Below are 24762 nucleotides of genomic sequence, written 5' to 3' on the forward strand. Positions count from 1 at the left end.
ACACACACATATATATAAACGTATTCTCCGTTGAGATATTGCAGCCGCTGCTGTGTCCAGGCCCAGGAGCCTTAGCACTGTGCTGTGATGTCACTCAATACCACTGACATCACTAGGTGTAAACAACATCTCTCCTTTGCTGTGTATGTGACTATGGAGCTGTTTGGTGATGTCGTCTATTATGGCCTTCATAGAAGCAACAGGAGATTGTTGCATCCATCTAGAACCCTCAGAACTACAGTGCTATGATGTCACTCACTTCCACAGGCCTTGCAGAGTGTAAACAACAACAACCCAGCTTTGTTGTGTATGTAACCATAGGGATTTGTGATGTCACCTAGAACCTTCACAGCAGCGACAGCTTTATGAGGAGCATCAGCACTGCTCTGCCTGAGCAGAACCATCACCGCCATAGGTTGTCAAATAACCCGGGTTTAACCCACACAGGTAAGTCCAATGGGGTGCAGGCATGTCCTCTATGCTTACAGCTTCCCGTGGGTGTTGGTTTGATACCGTTTGGGGACAGCCAAGGAGGCATCTGCAGGCAACAAAGGTAGGTGTGTGCTTGTGTGTGTGTTTCCTATGCAGATCCTAAGCCCAGTGTCACATGCAAGTAGGAGGAGTAAGAAGGGTTCCTGGCAAATCCGGGTTATGGATTGCATTTAAAAAGGCCCCGTGGGAGTGCAATGGGCCCCTGTCTTGCTGCTTAGCAATAATGGTATGGGTTTAGGTTCTGCTGTGTGTACTGGTGGTTGACTGCCCCCCAGCCCAGAGTGTGCATGGAAAATTGTCTGGCAGCCTCCCTGACAGCAAGCAGTGATAGTGCCCATGAAGGGGACCTTGTTGGGCCCGCCCCTTTCACGGTTATCGCTTCTCGGCCTTTTGGCTAAGATCAAGTGTAGTATCTGTTCTTATCAGTTTAATATCTGATACGTCCCCTATCTGGGGACCATATATTAAATGGATTTTTGAGAACGGGGGCCGATTTCGAAGCTTGCTTCCGTCGCCCTATGCATTGACCCGATATGGCAGTATCTTCGGGTACAGTGCACCACCCCCTTACAGGGTTAAAAAGAAAGATTCCTACTTTCATTGCTACCTGCTTGCTGGCTAGCCAGCTAGCCAGCCCTGTGGGCCTTGCTGCTGCTGCTGCTGCAGCCAAAAAACAAAAGGTGGTGCTGCTGCTGCTTCTGCTTCTGCTTGTGTCTGGCCGCTGTTGGAGCGTCCAGGCACAGGACTTCTGCTGCTGCTGACTAAATGGCCTCCTTAATTGGATCATTTGAGTAGCCAGCACACCTGTGCAGGTAGGGCATGACATGATAGGCAGCTGCCTTGATAGCGGGTGGGTGCTGAATGTTCCTAATTGACAAAATAAGATGAATGCTTATGAAGAAATATAAAATCTCATCCCTTCCCCAATATCGCGCCACACCCCTACCCCTTAATTCCCTGGTTGAACTTGATGGACATATGTCTTTTTTCGACCGTACTAACTATGTAACTATGTAACATAACATGGGGGGGGGGGGTCTCCTGGCTGTTCACACAGGTGTGTCATTGCTGTACATTGACCATGCATTGCTTCTGTGGTATTGCAAAGGCAAAGACAAATGCTTCCAGCCATCCATTGCACTAATGGATTGGTCATCAGCTGGCTGTCTATGTCCCGCATCAATATAGACCAAAGTACAGAGGGTTAGGCTATGCTATTGTGCACCTACCTGATGCATCAGAAGGTGCGAGGCCCTTGCTAAATTCTGTGCACAGACTTTGAGATCTATGCTTTAGACTGTATCTAAACCTGCTCCAACATGGACTGACATTCTGGCCTACTTTCAGCCGATGCGACTTGTCTGTCGCTGAACAGTCGCTTTTTATGTATTCAGCACCTATGTATAATGTTGTAAAAATGCTCTAGAAGCTAAAGTCGCAGAAATGTCACACATATTTGGCCTGCAACTTTCTGTGCGACAAATTCAGACAGGAAAAATCAGTATAAATCCTTAGAAAATTATCCCCCAGTGTCTCCATCTGCTGGCGGTATTGAATAAGCATTGCTGCACTGATGGGGTATGCATTAGACGAAAAAAAAGAAGAAAAAGAAGAATAATACGCCCAGAAAAGAGGCGAAAAGGAGAAAAACGTAAAAAAACGTGAAAAAAAAGTAAGAGGAAGAGAAGGGAAAAAAAGGTGGAAATGGGTTTAAAAGTGATTTCGGCGGAGAAATATATATATATATATATATATATATATATATATATATATATATACGCGCACACACACACATATATATAAACGTATTCTCCGTTGAGATATTGCAGCCGCTGCTGTGTCCAGGCCCAGGAGCCTTAGCACTGTGCTGTGATGTCACTCAATACCACTGACATCACTAGGTGTAAACAACATCTCTCCTTTGCTGTGTATGTGACTATGGAGCTGTTTGGTGATGTCGTCTATTATGGCCTTCATAGAAGCAACAGGAGATTGTTGCATCCATCTAGAACCCTCAGAACTACAGTGCTATGATGTCACTCACTTCCACAGGCCTTGCAGAGTGTAAACAACAACAACCCAGCTTTGTTGTGTATGTAACCATAGGGATTTGTGATGTCACCTAGAACCTTCACAGCAGCGACAGCTTTATGAGGAGCATCAGCACTGCTCTGCCTGAGCAGAACCATCACCGCCATAGGTTGTCAAATAACCCGGGTTTAACCCACACAGGTAAGTCCAATGGGGTGCAGGCATGTCCTCTATGCTTACAGCTTCCCGTGGGTGTTGGTTTGATACCGTTTGGGGACAGCCAAGGAGGCATCTGCAGGCAACAAAGGTAGGTGTGTGCTTGTGTGTGTGTTTCCTATGCAGATCCTAAGCCCAGTGTCACATGCAAGTAGGAGGAGTAAGAAGGGTTCCTGGCAAATCCGGGTTATGGATTGCATTTAAAAAGGCCCCGTGGGAGTGCAATGGGCCCCTGTCTTGCTGCTTAGCAATAATGGTATGGGTTTAGGTTCTGCTGTGTGTACTGGTGGTTGACTGCCCCCCAGCCCAGAGTGTGCATGGAAAATTGTCTGGCAGCCTCCCTGACAGCAAGCAGTGATAGTGCCCATGAAGGGGACCTTGTTGGGCCCGCCCCTTTCACGGTTATCGCTTCTCGGCCTTTTGGCTAAGATCAAGTGTAGTATCTGCATTTGGTCTGGTCGGAAGGTGTCTGTGGTACCCCGCTTCTCGGCCTTGGGGGATTGTCTCTCCTTACGGAGGGACTTCACCCCCTTGCTGCTATTGGGGAGCGGGCTTAGTCCACGGACAACGGGTTGCGATCCCCCTGTCTCTGGGACCTTGTGTCTCAGAAGGCATTTTCGGTACGTTGAGCGTTACCTGTAGCTTCGGAAGCACCTAGGGTACCCCCGACCTCTGCCTTGGGTAAGGGTTCCGCTTTTATAGCGGGATTCCGAGCCCCTGCTGCTATTGGGGAAGGGGCTTAGTCCCTGGGTGTGGAAGATGCCGTTCTCCTGGGCTTTCCCCTCTGGGGAAATGTCGATGCGAAATACCATCCGCATAGAGGTGTCGGAGAGCCATCGTCAGTTGAAGAACCTCCGCTTCATTGCGGAGGTGATTCTTCTTGACTACTTCCGCCTCAATAGGGAGGACATCCTGTGTCTAAATGACCAGGAAAGCCGTGGCCTGTATACCGTCACCTTCACGGCCACGGCGTGTTGCGATAACATCTATGCAACCTTGTCTGGTGCGGACCAGAGGGACGATCGACTCGACGGTCTTTCGTTCCAGTTCCTCTATGGTGAGGAACATATACCGTTGGTGGTGGCTATGCACAGCCCTCATGTGACCACGGAGGATATAGCCACTTTTCTTCGGCGATACTGCGAAGAGGTGCGATTCGCAAACAAAATCTTGAACTCCGTGCGGTTCTGGAACGGCAAGAGGAAGTTCTGGGTCAAGCTCCGTAAGGATCCCGGTGGTATTGGGGGTCTTTGCCATCCGCCCCCAAATTTTGCCATCGGGAGAGTTCGGGGCTTCCTGTTCTATCCTCAAATGCCTATGTATTGCCGAAATTGCTTGAGGTTTGGCCACACCCAGGAGACCTGCGGCGCGGAGCGTGTGATTCGCTGCAATAGGTGTGGCCAAGAAGGTCACATAGCCTCAAGATGTAGCCATACGATAAGGTGCAACCTCTGCGGAGAGGAAAATCACGATTTTAATTCCTGTCCCCATAAAGCAAAAACTACGATGGGTGGGTCAAGGCTGGGCCCACCCAAAGAGGGGACAGGACAAAAGACGTCCTTTTTTAAGATGCCCAAACCCCAGATGGCAGGTACTGATGGGTCCAGGCCCAAGACCTCTGGTGCTCCATCGGGGGGCCCACCGGTGGTAGTGCTAGGGGGAGGCCATGGGGATTCCACGAAGCCCGGGCGGGTGATCGAGTTTACTGCCCGGGAAATTGAAAGACGTCGATCGACTTCCTACCTGGCTCAAGAGCCCGCCGAAACTTCTGAAGGGGGCTCACCTGTGGCGGGTGGCAGCCGACGGGCCTCGGTGGGGGCAAAAGTGGACCCAAAATTGCAGCATAAGCCAGGTACTGGCTTGGCCCAGGGTCGCCCTGCTCCGGACGAAGAGGCCCCGGTGAAAGCCCGCCGGAAGGGGAGCCAGGTGGCCAGGTCTGAGCCCGGTCCTGTTACTCCGCCTATACAGGACAGGGCCAAGAAGACAAGTGGCGCCAAACCAGGGTTTGCTGCCCCGCCAGCAGTGGACCCGGTGGGTAAAACTGGCCATCGTCGATCGATGGGGAAGTTGGAGCAACAGTCCTCAGCAACGCTTGCTGGGGAACAAGCGATGAAAACTTCCCAAGGTAGCGGCAAAGGTTCCGGAAAAGAGGCCTCACAGGCCCCTGTGCAGCAGTTCCAGTCGTCAAATGATGAAAGAAGACGCAGATCCATCAGCCGGGGGCCAGAGATTACATCGAGTGAGAGCAACACAGAGGATATGGACAGCAGTGTGACATTTAAAAGACAAAGAGAAGAAGAAGAGGAAGACATTCAAAGGAAAGCGGCGTGCCGTAGTTCGGACGAGAGCGAGCTCAGGGTCGGGGCATCATCGATCTCAAGCTCCGACCCTCAGAACATCAAGGAGCTGATGACCCCGCAGGCGGGGGATGACGGTACGCAGCTTATTATTGACTTTGATTCTCCAAGCACGGACTCTCCATAAACTATGCCTATCCCTGTAAAAATTGCCTCACTCAATGTGAGGTCCTTAAAGAGCCCTGATCGCAGGGCTGCTTTATTTTCTTATCTAGAGACATGTGACTTTGACCTTTGCCTGCTACAAGAATGTGGAATCCCTAGTAAAATGGACTATAAAGACTTAAAAGAAGACTGGAAGCTGGGCCCATCCATATGGTCCGGTGCAAATGACTGTCGTTCTGTGGGTGTTGGGCTGCTCTGCCGAGGCCAGTCCTTTTCTATTCATACAGTAACTGAGATTGTGCCTGGCAGAGCTCTTTTAATTCATCTATATTTTAATGGACTTTTAATTCGTGTTTTAAATGTGTATGCCCCTCCTGATAAACAGGAGCGGGCAGAACTATTTGAAATTTTACCACTGTTTTGTGTTGGGTCTTCCCCCCTGCTGGTGGGAGGTGATTTTAACTGCATACGTGATGGGGAACACCGGCAGGGTGGGGATATTAATCGTAAAGACCGCACTTCTTACCTGCTTAAAAATTTTATTGATGATTTTAATTTGAAAGATTGCTGGAAGGATCTCTTGCCGGAGGACCCAGGCGCCACATGGTCCAATGGAAGAGTGAGCTCCAGAATCGATTTTATTTTTTCCTCTAGAGCTTTTAAACCCCTGAAATGCACGCTCGAGCAGAATATCTTCTCTGATCATAAGCTCCTCTTGGTGGGCCTGGAGCTAGAGGGGGAGCAAAAAGCAAAAAGGGGCCTCTGGAGATTAAACACCACACTCCTAGAGGACCCTGAGATAAAAGAGGAGTTTGTGCGGACCTACCAATGCTGGCAATCACAAAGAAAACCCCACGAGCCTATGCTGCACTGGTGGGAGGGCACCAAATCTAAAATCAGATTTTTTTTTATCAAAGCAGGTAAGAAGAAGGCAAAAATGGAAAAACAGTGGTTTTATGTTCTTAACATGCGTTTAAATGTACTTTTTAAATTGAAAGAAGCTGGTATGGATGTAGAAAATGATATTTTAAACCTTAAAACTGAAATAAAACATGCCATAGAAAAGAAAGGGAAACAAATCATTTTTAACTCACATGTGCAGCACCTGGAGGAGGGCGAGAAATGTTCCCGTTTCTTTTTTAAAAAAGTGATGAATAGGAGGGATATCATCCAAAGCCTTGAGGGTGAATCCACTCCAAAAGGCATGTTAGATGCAGTTTTTAACTTCTACCAGCTTCTTTTTAATAAGAAAGATCTTAATCCATCCTTTTTAGAACATGTTCTTAATTCCCTTGATTTTAAGCTAGATGTTTTAGACCAGGAGGTTTTATCCCGTGATCTTAACTTAGATGAACTTTTATTTGTTTTTAAAAGTTTTTCTAGTGGGAAGGCCCCTGGGGAAGATGGTTTACCCATCGAATTTTATTTAGCTTTTTGGGATATTTTAAAGGATGATATGGTTTTATTGTATAAAGAAACTTTTATTGTTAATGAACTTCCCCCTTCCTGGAGGAGGGGGATTGTATCATTACTTTTTAAAAAGGGTGAAAAGGATATGCTAAAAAATTGGCGCCCCATCACACTTTTAAATGTCGATTATAAAGTTTTAGCCAAGTTATTAGCTGTCCGTTTTAAACCTTTTATTCATAAATTAATTCACCCAAATCAGGTTTGTGGGGTACCTGGAAGGTCTATAGCTGAATCCCTAAATATTTTAAGAGATGTTTTATGGTATTTTAAGGATAGAAATCAAACTGTAGCAATTTTATCCTTAGACTTTGAAAAAGCCTTTGATAGGGTCTCCCATGAATACCTGTTTTTAGTTCTTAAAAAGATGGCAGTGCCTGAAACGATTTTAAGCCGAATCATGCTTTTATACCGATCCTGTTTTAGTCAAGTCTCTGTTAATGGCTTTTTAACCAGCGGTGTTCCTCTTTTATCAGGTGTCAAACAGGGCTGCCCCCTGTCCCCACTCCTTTTTATTTGCGCAATCGAACCACTGATGGCCCTCCTCAGAAAAGACCGGGTAGTAAGAGGCGTACCGATACCTGGTGGAGGAGGGACCCATCTAAAGGTGTTGGGGTACATGGATGATGTCACCATACTGTGCCCGGACTCTCCATCCATGAGGGGGGCATTGAGGAACACCAGCTATTTCTGCGAGGTCTCTGGTTTTAAGCTAAACACAGATAAATGTGACTGTTTTTATATTGGCTCCTGGGATTCATCCATCACCCCAGGAGTCACAATGCAACAGGATCAAATTAAAGTTTTAGGTATTGTTTTTAACCAGGTCAATGATGGGAGCCCTAACTGGGATTCAGCTATAGCTAAGATGGAGAAGAAGATTTTAATGTGGAATCTTAGAAACCTTACCATGGAGGGGAAGATTTTAATAATAAAGATGGTTTTACTCCCTATTATGCTATACATTGCCATGGTATTTCCTCCATCTATTTTATACATTAAAAAAGTAACTAGAATTGTTTTTTCTTTTTTATGGGGTTCAAAAATGGAGAAATTAAAGCGTGATTTTATGTACAAAAGTAAAGATAATGGCGGGAAAGATGTTCCTAACCTTTTTACTTTCTTTTACATAAAGTATTTCTGTTTCTGTTTTAAAATTATTAAATCCGATGGCATTTTTAGCTGCTTTTTAAGGTACGCTGCGGGCATGGTTTTTAAAAGATGGTTGCGCATCCCTCTGAACGCTCCGGTGCTTCTGTGTCCCCCAAAACATTATGTGGTGTTGGAAAAGACAGTCAGGCTCCTAGGTCTCCAAGATTTGGAGCCTGACATACTGGGGGACCAGAGAAAGGTATCAAAGGTCCTCAGGCGGAGTGAGGTTACCCTGGCAGTGTCCAATTTCACACAGGCAAGATCCAAAAAGGTATGGCGGAACGTGTACGGGAAGTTTCTGGCGAATGTACACAGGGATCTTGCCTGGGCAATCGTCCACCAGTGCCTCCCTACTCGTGAGTTCCAGCACAGGCGAGGACTGGTGGCGAGAGCCAAGTGCCCGAGAGATGGCTGCGGAGTGGACGAAACGGTGCTGCACATATTTTGGAACTGCCCTTTTGCACGGGAGCTTTGGAGGAAGGTAGGCCCACTTTTGAAGTGGGCCTGCGGCCTAAAAGATTTTAATCACGAATGTGTCTTTTACGGTCTTTTTAACTGCCCCAATTTTAAACAGCAGATGATCTGCTGGATGATTATTAATTGTTTTAAAAATGCCATCTGGAAAGTTAGGAACATCTTACTTTTTAAACATGATTTTATTGATGTTAAAAACTGTATAAAGCTGGCCCTGAGTGAGATGTACATCTATTACCTAAGAGACAAGAAACAGTTGGGGGCCAGCGAGGCAGCATCCATGTGGTGTCTGCCTCTATGGAACGAAATAACAGTATAATCAGTTTTTATGACATTTGTATAATGTTTTATCCTGCCATTTTTATTTTTTCTCCTTTTATTACTGGTTTTATTATTTGTATTTTAAAACTTTTGTGAACCTTTTATTATTTTGCATTTTAAATTTTGTATGGTTTCTTATTTATTCAATAAAATTTTGTTGAAACCTTATCTGTTCTTATCAGTTTAATATCTGATACGTCCCCTATCTGGGGACCATATATTAAATGGATTTTTGAGAACGGGGGCCGATTTCGAAGCTTGCTTCCGTCGCCCTATGCATTGACCCGATATGGCAGTATCTTCGGGTACAGTGCACCACCCCCTTACAGGGTTAAAAAGAAAGATTCCTACTTTCATTGCTACCTGCTTGCTGGCTAGCCAGCTAGCCAGCCCTGTGGGCCTTGCTGCTGCTGCTGCTGCAGCCAAAAAACAAAAGGTGGTGCTGCTGCTGCTTCTGCTTCTGCTTGTGTCTGGCCGCTGTTGGAGCGTCCAGGCACAGGACTTCTGCTGCTGCTGACTAAATGGCCTCCTTAATTGGATCATTTGAGTAGCCAGCACACCTGTGCAGGTAGGGCATGACATGATAGGCAGCTGCCTTGATAGCGGGTGGGTGCTGAATGTTCCTAATTGACAAAATAAGATTAATGCTTATGAAGAAATATAAAATCTCATCCCTTCCCCAATATCGCGCCACACCCCTACCCCTTAATTCCCTGGTTGAACTTGATGGACATATGTCTTTTTTCGACCGTACTAACTATGTAACTATGTAACATAACATGGGGGGGGGGGGTCTCCTGGCTGTTCACACAGGTGTGTCATTGCTGTACATTGACCATGCATTGCTTCTGTGGTATTGCAAAGGCAAAGACAAATGCTTCCAGCCATCCATTGCACTAATGGATTGGTCATCAGCTGGCTGTCTATGTCCCGCATCAATATAGACCAAAGTACAGAGGGTTAGGCTATGCTATTGTGCACCTACCTGATGCATCAGAAGGTGCGAGGCCCTTGCTAAATTCTGTGCACAGACTTTGAGATCTATGCTTTAGACTGTATCTAAACCTGCTCCAACATGGACTGACATTCTGGCCTACTTTCAGCCGATGCGACTTGTCTGTCGCTGAACAGTCGCTTTTTATGTATTCAGCACCTATGTATAATGTTGTAAAAATGCTCTAGAAGCTAAAGTCGCAGAAATGTCACACATATTTGGCCTGCAACTTTCTGTGCGACAAATTCAGACAGGAAAAATCAGTATAAATCCTTAGAAAATTATCCCCCAGTGTCTCCATCTGCTGGCGGTATTGAATAAGCATTGCTGCACTGATGGGGTATGCATTAGACGAAAAAAAAGAAGAAAAAGAAGAATAATACGCCCAGAAAAGAGGCGAAAAGGAGAAAAACGTAAAAAAACGTGAAAAAAAAGTAAGAGGAAGAGAAGGGAAAAAAAGGTGGAAATGGGTTTAAAAGTGATTTCGGCGGAGAAATATATATATATATATATATATATATATATATATATATATATATATACGCGCACACACACACATATATATAAACGTATTCTCCGTTGAGATATTGCAGCCGCTGCTGTGTCCAGGCCCAGGAGCCTTAGCACTGTGCTGTGATGTCACTCAATACCACTGACATCACTAGGTGTAAACAACATCTCTCCTTTGCTGTGTATGTGACTATGGAGCTGTTTGGTGATGTCGTCTATTATGGCCTTCATAGAAGCAACAGGAGATTGTTGCATCCATCTAGAACCCTCAGAACTACAGTGCTATGATGTCACTCACTTCCACAGGCCTTGCAGAGTGTAAACAACAACAACCCAGCTTTGTTGTGTATGTAACCATAGGGATTTGTGATGTCACCTAGAACCTTCACAGCAGCGACAGCTTTATGAGGAGCATCAGCACTGCTCTGCCTGAGCAGAACCATCACCGCCATAGGTTGTCAAATAACCCGGGTTTAACCCACACAGGTAAGTCCAATGGGGTGCAGGCATGTCCTCTATGCTTACAGCTTCCCGTGGGTGTTGGTTTGATACCGTTTGGGGACAGCCAAGGAGGCATCTGCAGGCAACAAAGGTAGGTGTGTGCTTGTGTGTGTGTTTCCTATGCAGATCCTAAGCCCAGTGTCACATGCAAGTAGGAGGAGTAAGAAGGGTTCCTGGCAAATCCGGGTTATGGATTGCATTTAAAAAGGCCCCGTGGGAGTGCAATGGGCCCCTGTCTTGCTGCTTAGCAATAATGGTATGGGTTTAGGTTCTGCTGTGTGTACTGGTGGTTGACTGCCCCCCAGCCCAGAGTGTGCATGGAAAATTGTCTGGCAGCCTCCCTGACAGCAAGCAGTGATAGTGCCCATGAAGGGGACCTTGTTGGGCCCGCCCCTTTCACGGTTATCGCTTCTCGGCCTTTTGGCTAAGATCAAGTGTAGTATCTGTTCTTATCAGTTTAATATCTGATACGTCCCCTATCTGGGGACCATATATTAAATGGATTTTTGAGAACGGGGGCCGATTTCGAAGCTTGCTTCCGTCGCCCTATGCATTGACCCGATATGGCAGTATCTTCGGGTACAGTGCACCACCCCCTTACAGGGTTAAAAAGAAAGATTCCTACTTTCATTGCTACCTGCTTGCTGGCTAGCCAGCTAGCCAGCCCTGTGGGCCTTGCTGCTGCTGCTGCTGCAGCCAAAAAACAAAAGGTGGTGCTGCTGCTGCTTCTGCTTCTGCTTGTGTCTGGCCGCTGTTGGAGCGTCCAGGCACAGGACTTCTGCTGCTGCTGACTAAATGGCCTCCTTAATTGGATCATTTGAGTAGCCAGCACACCTGTGCAGGTAGGGCATGACATGATAGGCAGCTGCCTTGATAGCGGGTGGGTGCTGAATGTTCCTAATTGACAAAATAAGATGAATGCTTATGAAGAAATATAAAATCTCATCCCTTCCCCAATATCGCGCCACACCCCTACCCCTTAATTCCCTGGTTGAACTTGATGGACATATGTCTTTTTTCGACCGTACTAACTATGTAACTATGTAACATAACATGGGGGGGGGGGGGGTCTCCTGGCTGTTCACACAGGTGTGTCATTGCTGTACATTGACCATGCATTGCTTCTGTGGTATTGCAAAGGCAAAGACAAATGCTTCCAGCCATCCATTGCACTAATGGATTGGTCATCAGCTGGCTGTCTATGTCCCGCATCAATATAGACCAAAGTACAGAGGGTTAGGCTATGCTATTGTGCACCTACCTGATGCATCAGAAGGTGCGAGGCCCTTGCTAAATTCTGTGCACAGACTTTGAGATCTATGCTTTAGACTGTATCTAAACCTGCTCCAACATGGACTGACATTCTGGCCTACTTTCAGCCGATGCGACTTGTCTGTCGCTGAACAGTCGCTTTTTATGTATTCAGCACCTATGTATAATGTTGTAAAAATGCTCTAGAAGCTAAAGTCGCAGAAATGTCACACATATTTGGCCTGCAACTTTCTGTGCGACAAATTCAGACAGGAAAAATCAGTATAAATCCTTAGAAAATTATCCCCCAGTGTCTCCATCTGCTGGCGGTATTGAATAAGCATTGCTGCACTGATGGGGTATGCATTAGACGAAAAAAAAGAAGAAAAAGAAGAATAATACGCCCAGAAAAGAGGCGAAAAGGAGAAAAACGTAAAAAAACGTGAAAAAAAAGTAAGAGGAAGAGAAGGGAAAAAAAGGTGGAAATGGGTTTAAAAGTGATTTCGGCGGAGAAATATATATATATATATATATATATATATATATATATATATATACGCGCACACACACACATATATATAAACGTATTCTCCGTTGAGATATTGCAGCCGCTGCTGTGTCCAGGCCCAGGAGCCTTAGCACTGTGCTGTGATGTCACTCAATACCACTGACATCACTAGGTGTAAACAACATCTCTCCTTTGCTGTGTATGTGACTATGGAGCTGTTTGGTGATGTCATCTATTATGGCCTTCATAGAAGCAACAGGAGATTGTTGCATCCATCTAGAACCCTCAGAACTACAGTGCTATGATGTCACTCACTTCCACAGGCCTTGCAGAGTGTAAACAACAACAACCCAGCTTTGTTGTGTATGTAACCATAGGGATTTGTGATGTCACCTAGAACCTTCACAGCAGCGACAGCTTTATGAGGAGCATCAGCACTGCTCTGCCTGAGCAGAACCATCACCGCCATAGGTTGTCAAATAACCCGGGTTTAACCCACACAGGTAAGTCCAATGGGGTGCAGGCATGTCCTCTATGCTTACAGCTTCCCGTGGGTGTTGGTTTGATACCGTTTGGGGACAGCCAAGGAGGCATCTGCAGGCAACAAAGGTAGGTGTGTGCTTGTGTGTGTGTTTCCTATGCAGATCCTAAGCCCAGTGTCACATGCAAGTAGGAGGAGTAAGAAGGGTTCCTGGCAAATCCGGGTTATGGATTGCATTTAAAAAGGCCCCGTGGGAGTGCAATGGGCCCCTGTCTTGCTGCTTAGCAATAATGGTATGGGTTTAGGTTCTGCTGTGTGTACTGGTGGTTGACTGCCCCCCAGCCCAGAGTGTGCATGGAAAATTGTCTGGCAGCCTCCCTGACAGCAAGCAGTGATAGTGCCCATGAAGGGGACCTTGTTGGGCCCGCCCCTTTCACGGTTATCGCTTCTCGGCCTTTTGGCTAAGATCAAGTGTAGTAATACAGGAGATCTGGTCAGAAGGTACTCGGGTACCCCTCTCCTCGGCCTTGTGGGATCGCCCAGGTTTATTGCCTGGGCTTCACCCACTTGTTGCTATTGGGGAGAGGGCTTAGTCCCAGGGTAACGGGTTGCGATCGCCTCTCAAAGCCTTCGGGTGGAGAGAGGTTTGAGCGAATTGGCTGGTTGGTTGGAGCGGAGAGAACCAGACCAAAACACGAATGAACCATGGATGAAGATCTAGATCCTGGTTCGGTACCGGCTTATGCCCGGATTAAACACACTGTGCGGGTCATTCTCACAGGTGATGCGGCGGATGCACGTGGCATGAGGTTCGTGATAGAGGACGTGCTCGACAAGATTCTTAATGTTCGTAAGCGAGAGATTTTGGCCATCCAGGATTACCCTAAGCGGAGGATCTACGACTGCACTTTCATAGGGGAAGGCGTATTCTTAGATGCAGTAATGAAAATTCCAAAGCAAGATGATCCGAGGCTTAAGGGTATCCAAATTGTCGAGCACGTCCTAGATGAAACCAAGTTGATTGTCGTGAAGATGTACTCCCCTTTTGTAAATCAGAGAGAGATCGATGGGTTCCTGGCAGCCTACTTTAAAAAGGTGGAGTTCAGAGGAAAAATCATGAACGACTGTGGTGTCTGGACCTCAAAATGGCGATATCAAGTCACGTGCAACAAAGACCCCACCCTCCCAGGGGGGATACTATTACCGCCTGCTCGTTTTAAATTAAACAATGTGTGTGGCGACCTCTTTTTTGCGGGAATGCCAAACTTCTGCAGAAGGTGCCAACGTTATGGGCACATAAAGGAAAATTGTGAAAGTTCCTGTAAGAAATGTGGAAGCATGCAACATGAAACAGAAAAATGTGATAAGGGTTTGAGATGTAATTTTTGCCGTCACTTTGGTCACGTGTATGCTTTCTGTCCCCACAGACCAAAAAAAACCACAGAACAGCAAGGGCAACCCAAGAGAGACGTCCGGAGACCAGCCTGGGGAAAAGCCAGAGAGGAGGAGCACCCCCCACAAGAAGAGGTAAGCTGTGAGATGGAGACCACGGCCCCCCCAAAAGAACCCCAGGAGAAAGAGGCACAGGTGGAAAGGGGGACCCCAAATGAGAGGAGGCCGGGGAAGAGAAATGCGAGAGGGGATCGGGCAGATACCTCAGAGAAGGTGGAAGAGCGAGAGGTGCCCGATTCCACCCCGGAAGGTCCTCCTGCTCGGGGTCCCCCTGAGTGTGAAAACCCGGACGGAGTAGCAAAGGTGAAAAGACGAAGGGGCTCCAAAGGGCGTCCGGACTCGGAGGTGGTCCAGGAGGAGCAGATGGAAGTTCCTGTCGTGACGGGGGCTCCAAGTGAAGCTCCTCCACAGGTCCCAGCGGTGGATACCCCTCCTCCTCCCAGCCAGGAGGAGGTTTCAGGGGTGACCATCTCCGAGGTCCCGGAAACGGACCTAAGTACGCACCCGACCCCTATGGAGGGGCAAGAGGTGGACGCCGAAAAAGAGAATGGAGCCCAGAAGCTGTTCTTACCAATGTACTCCGTCTATACACCTGTGGTCTTGGAAGAGGGGGGCTGCTCGAGCGATGGTGGTTCCTCTCCGGCTTCCTCTATGTGTACGGTAGAGTCAGAGGTGGGGGGTAACGAGAGCTCCAGTGCGCAATCTGGTTTTTAGTTTGTTATCTGAGCCTCCCTTTTTTTTACATCTCCAATGGCTGAGTTGTCCGGATTGTCTATGAATGTAAGAAGTATAAGTTCACGAGCGAAACGGGTTGCCCTTTTTAACTACTTGTCTATTTTTGCTGCTTCTGTGGTTTTCCTGCAGGAGTGCGGCATCCCGCATAGTTTAAATTATGAAAAGTATAAAAAAGATTGGGTACACGGTCCATCAGTCTGGTCTGGATCTAACGAATCCAGATCAGCAGGGGTCGCCATACTTTTTAAAGGAAATGCTTTTATTGATTTTATTCATGAGATTTTACCAGGCAGAATTTTATTGGTTAAAGCTTTTATTGATGGTATTAAATGGCAGTTTTTAAATTTTTATGGTTCACCCAATAAAAATGATAGAGCACGGATGTTAGAGATTTTACCCCTTTTTATCAATGATTCTGAACCTCTTATTTTAGCAGGTGATTTTAATTGTATTTTAAGGGGGGAGCACCGTTTTACCAATTCAGTAAGTAGAAACTATGATAAAACATCTTCTATGTTAAAAAATATGATTATTGATTTTAGACTTACTGATGTTTTTAAGAAATGCAATAGTATTTTACCAGAAAGAGACGGTGTGACCTGGAGCAACGCAAACTGCAGCTCCAGGATCGATTTTATCTTCTGTTCTTATCAAGTACTGCCTTTTAAGTGTGATGTTTTAACCAATGTTTTTTCTGATCACAAACTTTTATCTTTTAAGGTGAAGAGTGATTTTAGAAAAAAGACTGGGAGGAATGCCTGGAAGATGAATGTATCCCTTTTAGAAGATCCGCAGGTTTTATCCGATTTTATCAACTTCTACAAGGACTGCAGACGGGTAAGAGATCCTAACACTCCCATCAGTATATGGTGGGAGAAAATGAAAATAAAAATAAAAGAGTTTTTTATTAGAGTAGGGATCTCTAGAGCTAAAGAGAAGCGTGAGTTTTACTCCCTTCTAAATACCCGTCTGCAAACCCTGTACAAATTCAGAGACAATGGTATAGAGGTTTATAGAGAAATTACTGACTTAAAAAAAGAAATAAAACAGTGCCTGGAGCAGAAGGGAAAAGAGATAATTTTCAGATCCAAAATAAAGCACCTTGAAGAGAACGAGACCTGCTCCAGGTACTTTTTTAAGAAAGTAACGGATAAAAAGGTTTTAATTGATAATATACAAGGAGAAAAAGATGTACAGGGTATTTTAAAAAGGGTACATTCATTTTATGCGGATCTTTTTAATACAAAAAATATTGATATTGATTTTATGAATGACTCATTGAAGGAGATTACCAATGTTTTAGACCCTGTGTCCCAGTCTCTTTTACAGAGGGAGATCTCGGAACAGGAGGTTTTAGAGACGATCAGGAGTTTTAAATCCGGTAAGGTGCCTGGTCCTGACGGTATACCCATTGAGTTTTATGTCATTTTTTATGGTGTTTTAAAAGATGACCTTTTTTCCCTTTTTACAGAAGTATTTAAAACAAAAGCCCTCCCAGGTTCATGGAGGAAGGGTGATGTCTCCCTGCTGTTCAAAAAGGGAGACCGGTCAGATCTAAAGAACTGGAGACCAATCACCCTCCTCAACTGTGACTACAAAGTGATGGCAAAACTGTGCGCAAATAGATTAAAAAGTGTAATAGAGAAAATAATCCATTCAAATCAGGTCTGTGGGGTGCCTGGGAGGAGCATATGGGAAAATCTTAACCTTTTAAAAGATGTGATTAGTGACACAAAGTCTAGAAACGGAAAACTAGCCATTTTATCCTTAGACTTCGAGAAGGCTTTTGACAGAGTGTCACATTTTTATCTTTTTAAGGTTTTAGAGAAAATGGGTATACCTGAAGGCTTTTTATTGTCTCTTAAGGCCTTTTATAAAAACTGCACAAGCAAGATTTTAGTTAACGGTTTTAAGACACAGGATGTGATTTTAAATTCCGGAGTGAAGCAGGGGTGTCCTTTGTCCCCACTACTTTTCATATGTGCGCTTGAGCCTCTACTATGCACCTTGAGGAGAGATAAGCAAATAAGAGGGGTCCCCCTGCCGGGAGGAGGGGGACTAGAGGCTAAAGTAGTGGGGTACATGGACGATGTGGCAGTGCTTGGAAGGGACACCCCATCGCTTCAAAAAGCCCTAAAGCAAGTTGAATTTTTTTGTTGTGCCTCCGGTTTTAAGGTAAATTTTAATAAAAGCAGTGTTTTAAATATAGGAGGACTGTTTTTAAGGGATTTACCCATTCCTGTGTCTGAGTCTGTGCAGATTTTAGGGGTCTCCTTCAGTGAGTCAAACAATGGTTTTAATAGCTGGGACTTGGTGGCTCAAAAAATAAACACAAAAATTTGTATGTGGAACATGAGAAAGCTAACGATGGAGGGGAAGGTTTTAGTTACAAAGATGGTGATTTTACCCATTTTATTGTATCTTGGCATGGTCTTTCCACCCCCCGAAATGATTTTAAATAAAATTATTAAAGCATGTTTTACCTTTTTATGGAGCTCCAAGAGTGAAAAATTGAGAAGAGAGATCGTCATGATGCCAAAGGGTATGGGTGGAAAGGACTTCCCCGACATCAGGGCGTTCCTTTTTACCAAGTTTTTTAGCATGTGTGTTAGCACACTTTTTAAGGATAGTTACTGGTCATATTTTATCCGTTTTAATACAGGTTTTTTTATGAGGAGGAATGGGTGGTTTAAAACTGTTTTAAGCTGTCCTTATGCTTTTAATCTTCCCCAACAATACAAGATTTTAGAGAAAATTTTCAACTTGTACAACTTTAACGGAAAAAGTATTAATGAAGTAACTAATAGCAAAAAAATGTTAAAATATATTAAAGAAAGTGGTTTTATTGCCCCTGTGAATAATTTTAATGAAGAGAAATGCAGGAAAATATGGAAGATGGCAAATATGATTTATCTTTTTAATTCACAGAAAGATCTGGCCTGGAGCTGCATACACGAGTGTCTTCCATGCCGGGCATTCCAGCACCGAAGAAGGATGGCCAACACTGCAGTATGCCCGAGGGAGGGCTGCCAGGAACCCGAGACCGTGTACCACCTTTTCTGGACTTGTTTTTATGCAAAAAGGATATGGACTAAAATACTCCCTCTGGTGAAGAAGATAACAGAAATAAAGGACTTAAACTCTGCAGCTGTTTTTTATGGATGTCTGGAATGCCCAATACGGACTCAAGAGACAATGGCATGGAAGATCATAAACTGTGTTAAAGCAGCTCTATGGAATGCCAGAAACATTTTACTTTTTAAACATGAGATTTTATCTGTGAATGATGTTTTAGCTCTTTGTTTTAGTGATATGTACCAGTACTTTTTATTAGACAAGAAATATTATCCTTTATTAGCTAGAAAATGGTATTTTAATGAATGGAACGCCCTTTTGTAAAGCCACCAAGTGCCCATTTTAAGTGTACTATGATTGTATTTATGTGAACTTTTATTGTTATATGTGATTTTATTATCAAAATTTGTTTTTATTGAAAAAAAATTATATTTATAAATCGTAATGCACTTTGTAAAATGTTATGAATTCTAAATAAAAAGATACCCCTCAGGGGTAGCCAAGTTAAAAAATCTGTTCTTATCAGTTTAATATCTGATACGTCCCCTATCTGGGGACCATATATTAAATGGATTTTTGAGAACGGGGGCCGATTTCGAAGCTTGCTTCCGTCGCCCTATGCATTGACCCGATATGGCAGTATCTTCGGGTACAGTGCACCACCCCCTTACAGGGTTAAAAAGAAAGATTCCTACTTTCATTGCTACCTGCTTGCTGGCTAGCCAGCTAGCCAGCCCTGTGGGCCTTGCTGCTGCTGCTGCTGCAGCCAAAAAACAAAAGGTGGTGCTGCTGCTGCTTCTGCTTCTGCTTGTGTCTGGCCGCTGTTGGAGCGTCCAGGCACAGGACTTCTGCTGCTGCTGACTAAATGGCCTCCTTAATTGGATCATTTGAGTAGCCAGCACACCTGTGCAGGTAGGGCATGACATGATAGGCAGCTGCCTTGATAGCGGGTGGGTGCTGAATGTTCCTAATTGACAAAATAAGATTAATGCTTATGAAGAAATATAAAATCTCATCCCTTCCCCAATATCGCGCCACACCCCTACCCCTTAATTCCCTGGTTGAACTTGATGGACATATGTCTTTTTTCGACCGTACTAACTATGTAACTATGTAACATAACATGGGGGGGGGGGGGTCTCCTGGCTGTTCACACAGGTGTGTCATTGCTGTACATTGACCATGCATTGCTTCTGTGGTATTGCAAAGGCAAAGACAAATGCTTCCAGCCATCCATTGCACTAATGGATTGGTCATCAGCTGGCTGTCTATGTCCCGCATCAATATAGACCAAAGTACAGAGGGTTAGGCTATGCTATTGTGCACCTACCTGATGCATCAGAAGGTGCGAGGCCCTTGCTAAATTCTGTGCACAGACTTTGAGATCTATGCTTTAGACTGTATCTAAACCTGCTCCAACATGGACTGACATTCTGGCCTACTTTCAGCCGATGCGACTTGTCTGTCGCTGAACAGTCGCTTTTTATGTATTCAGCACCTATGTATAATGTTGTAAAAATGCTCTAGAAGCTAAAGTCGCAGAAATGTCACACATATTTGGCCTGCAACTTTCTGTGCGACAAATTCAGACAGGAAAAATCAGTATAAATCCTTAGAAAATTATCCCCCAGTGTCTCCATCTGCTGGCGGTATTGAATAAGCATTGCTGCACTGATGGGGTATGCATTAGACGAAAAAAAAGAAGAAAAAGAAGAATAATACGCCCAGAAAAGAGGCGAAAAGGAGAAAAACGTAAAAAAACGTGAAAAAAAAGTAAGAGGAAGAGAAGGGAAAAAAAGGTGGAAATGGGTTTAAAAGTGATTTCGGCGGAGAAATATATATATATATATATATATATATATATATATATATATATATATATATATATACGCGCACACACACACATATATATAAACGTATTCTCCGTTGAGATATTGCAGCCGCTGCTGTGTCCAGGCCCAGGAGCCTTAGCACTGTGCTGTGATGTCACTCAATACCACTGACATCACTAGGTGTAAACAACATCTCTCCTTTGCTGTGTATGTGACTATGGAGCTGTTTGGTGATGTCGTCTATTATGGCCTTCATAGAAGCAACAGGAGATTGTTGCATCCATCTAGAACCCTCAGAACTACAGTGCTATGATGTCACTCACTTCCACAGGCCTTGCAGAGTGTAAACAACAACAACCCAGCTTTGTTGTGTATGTAACCATAGGGATTTGTGATGTCACCTAGAACCTTCACAGCAGCGACAGCTTTATGAGGAGCATCAGCACTGCTCTGCCTGAGCAGAACCATCACCGCCATAGGTTGTCAAATAACCCGGGTTTAACCCACACAGGTAAGTCCAATGGGGTGCAGGCATGTCCTCTATGCTTACAGCTTCCCGTGGGTGTTGGTTTGATACCGTTTGGGGACAGCCAAGGAGGCATCTGCAGGCAACAAAGGTAGGTGTGTGCTTGTGTGTGTGTTTCCTATGCAGATCCTAAGCCCAGTGTCACATGCAAGTAGGAGGAGTAAGAAGGGTTCCTGGCAAATCCGGGTTATGGATTGCATTTAAAAAGGCCCCGTGGGAGTGCAATGGGCCCCTGTCTTGCTGCTTAGCAATAATGGTATGGGTTTAGGTTCTGCTGTGTGTACTGGTGGTTGACTGCCCCCCAGCCCAGAGTGTGCATGGAAAATTGTCTGGCAGCCTCCCTGACAGCAAGCAGTGATAGTGCCCATGAAGGGGACCTTGTTGGGCCCGCCCCTTTCACGGTTATCGCTTCTCGGCCTTTTGGCTAAGATCAAGTGTAGTATCTGTTCTTATCAGTTTAATATCTGATACGTCCCCTATCTGGGGACCATATATTAAATGGATTTTTGAGAACGGGGGCCGATTTCGAAGCTTGCTTCCGTCGCCCTATGCATTGACCCGATATGGCAGTATCTTCGGGTACAGTGCACCACCCCCTTACAGGGTTAAAAAGAAAGATTCCTACTTTCATTGCTACCTGCTTGCTGGCTAGCCAGCTAGCCAGCCCTGTGGGCCTTGCTGCTGCTGCTGCTGCAGCCAAAAAACAAAAGGTGGTGCTGCTGCTGCTTCTGCTTCTGCTTGTGTCTGGCCGCTGTTGGAGCGTCCAGGCACAGGACTTCTGCTGCTGCTGACTAAATGGCCTCCTTAATTGGATCATTTGAGTAGCCAGCACACCTGTGCAGGTAGGGCATGACATGATAGGCAGCTGCCTTGATAGCGGGTGGGTGCTGAATGTTCCTAATTGACAAAATAAGATTAATGCTTATGAAGAAATATAAAATCTCATCCCTTCCCCAATATCACGCCACACCCCTACCCCTTAATTCCCTGGTTGAACTTGATGGACATATGTCTTTTTTCGACCGTACTAACTATGTAACTATGTAACATAACATGGGGGGGGGGGGGTCTCCTGGCTGTTCACACAGGTGTGTCATTGCTGTACATTGACCATGCATTGCTTCTGTGGTATTGCAAAGGCAAAGACAAATGCTTCCAGCCATCCATTGCACTAATGGATTGGTCATCAGCTGGCTGTCTATGTCCCGCATCAATATAGACCAAAGTACAGAGGGTTAGGCTATGCTATTGTGCACCTACCTGATGCATCAGAAGGTGCGAGGCCCTTGCTAAATTCTGTGCACAGACTTTGAGATCTATGCTTTAGACTGTATCTAAACCTGCTCCAACATGGACTGACATTCTGGCCTACTTTCAGCCGATGCGACTTGTCTGTCGCTGAACAGTCGCTTTTTATGTATTCAGCACCTATGTATAATGTTGTAAAAATGCTCTAGAAGCTAAAGTCGCAGAAATGTCACACATATTTGGCCTGCAACTTTCTGTGCGACAAATTCAGACAGGAAAAATCAGTATAAATCCTTAGAAAATTATCCCCCAGTGTCTCCATCTGCTGGCGGTATTGAATAAGCATTGCTGCACTGATGGGGTATGCATTAGACGAAAAAAAAGAAGAAAAAGAAGAATAATACGCCCAGAAAAGAGGCGAAAAGGAGAAAAACGTAAAAAAACGTGAAAAAAAAGTAAGAGGAAGAGAAGGGAAAAAAAGGTGGAAATGGGTTTAAAAGTGATTTCGGCGGAGAAATATATATATATATATATATATATATATATATATATATATATATACGCGCACACACACACATATATATAAACGTATTCTCCGTTGAGATATTGCAGCCGCTGCTGTGTCCAGGCCCAGGAGCCTTAGCACTGTGCTGTGATGTCACTCAATACCACTGACATCACTAGGTGTAAACAACATCTCTCCTTTGCTGTGTATGTGACTATGGAGCTGTTTGGTGATGTCGTCTATTATGGCCTTCATAGAAGCAACAGGAGATTGTTGCATCCATCTAGAACCCTCAGAACTACAGTGCTATGATGTCACTCACTTCCACAGGCCTTGCAGAGTGTAAACAACAACAACCCAGCTTTGTTGTGTATGTAACCATAGGGATTTGTGATGTCACCTAGAACCTTCACAGCAGCGACAGCTTTATGAGGAGCATCAGCACTGCTCTGCCTGAGCAGAACCATCACCGCCATAGGTTGTCAAATAACCCGGGTTTAACCCACACAGGTAAGTCCAATGGGGTGCAGGCATGTCCTCTATGCTTACAGCTTCCCGTGGGTGTTGGTTTGATACCGTTTGGGGACAGCCAAGGAGGCATCTGCAGGCAACAAAGGTAGGTGTGTGCTTGTGTGTGTGTTTCCTATGCAGATCCTAAGCCCAGTGTCACATGCAAGTAGGAGGAGTAAGAAGGGTTCCTGGCAAATCCGGGTTATGGATTGCATTTAAAAAGGCCCCGTGGGAGTGCAATGGGCCCCTGTCTTGCTGCTTAGCAATAATGGTATGGGTTTAGGTTCTGCTGTGTGTACTGGTGGTTGACTGCCCCCCAGCCCAGAGTGTGCATGGAAAATTGTCTGGCAGCCTCCCTGACAGCAAGCAGTGATAGTGCCCATGAAGGGGACCTTGTTGGGCCCGCCCCTTTCACGGTTATCGCTTCTCGGCCTTTTGGCTAAGATCAAGTGTAGTATCTGTTCTTATCAGTTTAATATCTGATACGTCCCCTATCTGGGGACCATATATTAAATGGATTTTTGAGAACGGGGGCCGATTTCGAAGCTTGCTTCCGTCGCCCTATGCATTGACCCGATATGGCAGTATCTTCGGGTACAGTGCACCACCCCCTTACAGGGTTAAAAAGAAAGATTCCTACTTTCATTGCTACCTGCTTGCTGGCTAGCCAGCTAGCCAGCCCTGTGGGCCTTGCTGCTGCTGCTGCTGCAGCCAAAAAACAAAAGGTGGTGCTGCTGCTGCTTCTGCTTCTGCTTGTGTCTGGCCGCTGTTGGAGCGTCCAGGCACAGGACTTCTGCTGCTGCTGACTAAATGGCCTCCTTAATTGGATCATTTGAGTAGCCAGCACACCTGTGCAGGTAGGGCATGACATGATAGGCAGCTGCCTTGATAGCGGGTGGGTGCTGAATGTTCCTAATTGACAAAATAAGATTAATGCTTATGAAGAAATATAAAATCTCATCCCTTCCCCAATATCGCGCCACACCCCTACCCCTTAATTCCCTGGTTGAACTTGATGGACATATGTCTTTTTTCGACCGTACTAACTATGTAACTATGTAACATAACATGGGGGGGGTGGGGGTCTCCTGGCTGTTCACACAGGTGTGTCATTGCTGTACATTGACCATGCATTGCTTCTGTGGTATTGCAAAGGCAAAGACAAATGCTTCCAGCCATCCATTGCACTAATGGATTGGTCATCAGCTGGCTGTCTATGTCCCGCATCAATATAGACCAAAGTACAGAGGGTTAGGCTATGCTATTGTGCACCTACCTGATGCATCAGAAGGTGCGAGGCCCTTGCTAAATTCTGTGCACAGACTTTGAGATCTATGCTTTAGACTGTATCTAAACCTGCTCCAACATGGACTGACATTCTGGCCTACTTTCAGCCGATGCGACTTGTCTGTCGCTGAACAGTCGCTTTTTATGTATTCAGCACCTATGTATAATGTTGTAAAAATGCTCTAGAAGCTAAAGTCGCAGAAATGTCACACATATTTGGCCTGCAACTTTCTGTGCGACAAATTCAGACAGGAAAAATCAGTATAAATCCTTAGAAAATTATCCCCCAGTGTCTCCATCTGCTGGCGGTATTGAATAAGCATTGCTGCACTGATGGGGTATGCATTAGACGAAAAAAAAGAAGAAAAAGAAGAATAATACGCCCAGAAAAGAGGCGAAAAGGAGAAAAACGTAAAAAAACGTGAAAAAAAAGTAAGAGGAAGAGAAGGGAAAAAAAGGTGGAAATGGGTTTAAAAGTGATTTCGGCGGAGAAATATATATATATATATATATATATATATATATATATATATATATATATACGCGCACACACACACATATATATAAACGTATTCTCCGTTGAGATATTGCAGCCGCTGCTGTGTCCAGGCCCAGGAGCCTTAGCACTGTGCTGTGATGTCACTCAATACCACTGACATCACTAGGTGTAAACAACATCTCTCCTTTGCTGTGTATGTGACTATGGAGCTGTTTGGTGATGTCGTCTATTAT

General features: G+C 45.1%; 6 non-coding genes and 2 pseudogenes across 6 annotated transcripts; all 8 read left to right on the plus strand.

Annotated features, from left to right (window-relative positions):
• The first annotated feature begins 866 nt into the window (after nucleotides 1–866).
• LOC130315579 (U2 spliceosomal RNA) lies at nucleotides 867–1057 on the plus strand. Its single transcript, XR_008863052.1, has one exon. It is a non-coding gene; the product is annotated as a U2 spliceosomal RNA (small nuclear RNA).
• A 2086-nt stretch (nucleotides 1058–3143) lies between these two features.
• LOC130315646 (U2 spliceosomal RNA) lies at nucleotides 3144–3361 on the plus strand (annotated as a pseudogene).
• Nucleotides 3362–8750: 5389 nt separating this feature from the next.
• Nucleotides 8751–8936, plus strand: LOC130315635 (U2 spliceosomal RNA). The gene has a single exon (XR_008863103.1). It is a non-coding gene; the product is annotated as a U2 spliceosomal RNA (small nuclear RNA).
• A 2088-nt stretch (nucleotides 8937–11024) lies between these two features.
• Nucleotides 11025–11215, plus strand: LOC130315580 (U2 spliceosomal RNA). Its single transcript, XR_008863053.1, has one exon. It is a non-coding gene; the product is annotated as a U2 spliceosomal RNA (small nuclear RNA).
• Nucleotides 11216–13301: 2086 nt separating this feature from the next.
• On the plus strand, nucleotides 13302–13434 carry LOC130315650 (U2 spliceosomal RNA; annotated as a pseudogene).
• A 5170-nt stretch (nucleotides 13435–18604) lies between these two features.
• LOC130315639 (U2 spliceosomal RNA) lies at nucleotides 18605–18787 on the plus strand. The gene has a single exon (XR_008863107.1). It is a non-coding gene; the product is annotated as a U2 spliceosomal RNA (small nuclear RNA).
• Nucleotides 18788–20884: 2097 nt separating this feature from the next.
• On the plus strand, nucleotides 20885–21075 carry LOC130315581 (U2 spliceosomal RNA). Its single transcript, XR_008863054.1, has one exon. It is a non-coding gene; the product is annotated as a U2 spliceosomal RNA (small nuclear RNA).
• Nucleotides 21076–23162: 2087 nt separating this feature from the next.
• LOC130315582 (U2 spliceosomal RNA) lies at nucleotides 23163–23353 on the plus strand. Its single transcript, XR_008863055.1, has one exon. It is a non-coding gene; the product is annotated as a U2 spliceosomal RNA (small nuclear RNA).
• The last annotated feature ends 1409 nt before the right edge of the window (nucleotides 23354–24762 follow it).

The sequence above is a fragment of the Hyla sarda genome, unplaced genomic scaffold (genome assembly GCF_029499605.1).
Source record: "Hyla sarda isolate aHylSar1 unplaced genomic scaffold, aHylSar1.hap1 scaffold_188, whole genome shotgun sequence".
In the NCBI taxonomy this organism is placed as follows: Eukaryota; Metazoa; Chordata; class Amphibia; order Anura; family Hylidae; genus Hyla; species Hyla sarda.